The 2,500-nt window shown below is 40.4% G+C and overlaps 1 pseudogene; it reads right to left on the bottom strand.

Annotated features, from left to right (window-relative positions):
• The window catches only part of LOC120546453, a 41,159-nt pseudogene that overhangs the window by 21,628 nt on the left and 17,031 nt on the right, over positions 1–2,500 (bottom strand).

Genomic DNA, 2,500 nt, shown 5'->3' with positions numbered 1-2,500 from the left:
AAAGACACAAATACACATCAAAGACACATCAAAGACACAAATACACATCAAAGACACATCAAAGACACAAATACACATCAAAGACACAGACACATCAAAGACACATCAAAGACACATCAAAGACACATCAAATCACCAGACACATCAACATACCAAAGACACATCAAAGACACAAAAGCACATCAAAGACACAAAGACACATCAGAGACACATCAAAGACACATCAGAGACACGTGAGTGGGTCACGGTGACCTCGGGTCACAGACACGCACACACACACACACACACACACACACAGACAGACACATGCACACACACACACACACACACACACACACACACACACATACTACAAAAACACAAAGGCAGATATCAACAGTGTGCCCTTACAGTAAAGTTAGTTAAAAATGTTTAAAAGGAGCTCAGAGATACATCAGAGACACATGAAAGACACATGAAAGACACAAAAGCACATGAAAGACAGATGAAAGACACATATAAAGACACATCTAAGACACAAATACACATCAAAGACACATCAACGACACATCAGAGACAGAAAGACACACCAAAGACCAGTGATGCCACGTTACTCTAATCTGACCACTTTTTTCAGTAACGAGTAATCTAACGCGTTACTATTTCCAAACCAGTAATCAGATTAAAGTTACTTATCCAAGTCACTGTGCGTTACTATTTTTGTCATTTTCCTTAGTAAAAATATATATTTTAGCTTTCTTCTTGCGTCTCAGGGAGTGAAGTCACGTATGCGACAAGTCACGTTTTCAGCATGAGGACAGGTCACGTTACCACGCAGCGACAAAAACGTAAACAACAATGGAGGGAGGAGAGAGATGCGCGCTTTCTAACTCGAAATACAGTCACTATTTAGAGTTTGTGTCAGCTAAAGACGGCAATATTTAGGTTCGTTGTACACTCTGTGCTGGTGGCGACAAAGTGCTATCTGGCTACAAAAACACTACGTCAAATTTGAAGAAACATTTGGAGTCGCAGCGCTGCAGTCAAACTTACAGAGCAAGTCCCAGCAGGTGGTGCGAAGCAGAGAGCAGGAGGCCCCCCACCACCCAAACAACAAAAGCTGGACATCGGTGCAAAACCAGTAAGTGGGGGAGAGTTGAAGAAGTTGGTCGGGCAGTATGTTGTAGAGGAAATGCTGCCCTTAAACACGGTTGGCTGGCTCTCATTTGTGCCATAATAAACCAGATCCTACTACTGGCCACGCCGAGCTGCCTCACAGTAAACCGGATGTCATGGTTATGTTGAGGCTGTGGGGGTGTTGTCGGCAGTTGCTGAATGTAACTAATAAAGTAACTTGTAATCTAACTTCGTTACTTTTAAAATATTACTTTTATAATCAAGTAATCTGTAAAGTAACTTAGTTACTTTTTCAAAGTAACTGTGGCAACACTGCCAAGGACACATCAACATACCAAAGACACATCAAAGACACAAATACACATCAAAGAGACATCAACGACACATCAGAGACACAAAGACACATCAAAGACACATCAAAGATACATCAGAGACACATGAAAGACACATCAGAGACACATGAAAGACACAAAAACACATCAATGACATCAAAGACACATCAAAACCACAAAGACATATCAAAGACACATCAAAGACACATCTAAAGACACATCAGAGACACATCAGACACATCAAAGACACAGAAACATCAAAGACACATCAAAGACACATCAAAGACACAAAGACACATCAAAACCACAAAGACATATCAAAGACACATCTAAAGACACATCAGAGACACATCAGAGACACAGACACATCAAAGACACAAAGACACATCAAAGGCACATCAAAGACACATCAAAGACACATCAAAGACATAGACACATCAAAGACACATCAAAGACACAGACACATCAAAGACACAAAAACACGTCAAAGACACAGACACATCACAGGCACATCAAAGGCACATCAAAGACACATCAAAGGCACATCAAAGACACAGACACATCAAAGGCACCAAAGATAAAAGACACATCAAAGACACATCAAAGGCACCAAAGACACATAAAAGACACAGACACATCAAAGGCACATCAAAGGCACATCAAAGACACATCGAGAGACACATCAAATCACCAAAGACACATCAAAGACACAGACACATCAAAGGCACATCAAAGACAGACACATCAAAGACACATCAAAGACACATCAAAGGCACCAAAGACACACCAAAGACAGAGACACATCAAAGACACATCAGAGACACATCAAAGACACATCAAAGACACAAAAACACATCAAAGACACATCAGAGACACATCAAAGACACATCAGAGACACATCAAAGACACAACAAAGACACATAAAATACACATAAAAGACAGACAAATCAAAGACACATCAAAGGCACATCAAAGACACAAAGACACATCAAAGACACATCAAAAGACACATCAAATCACCAAAGACACATGAAAGACACAGACACATAAAC

This window comes from Perca fluviatilis, chromosome 18, assembly GCF_010015445.1.
Source record: "Perca fluviatilis chromosome 18, GENO_Pfluv_1.0, whole genome shotgun sequence".
Taxonomy (NCBI): domain Eukaryota; kingdom Metazoa; phylum Chordata; class Actinopteri; order Perciformes; family Percidae; genus Perca; species Perca fluviatilis.
The sequence above is the reverse complement of the archived record's forward strand: the minus strand, read 5'-3'. Positions and strand labels throughout refer to the sequence as shown.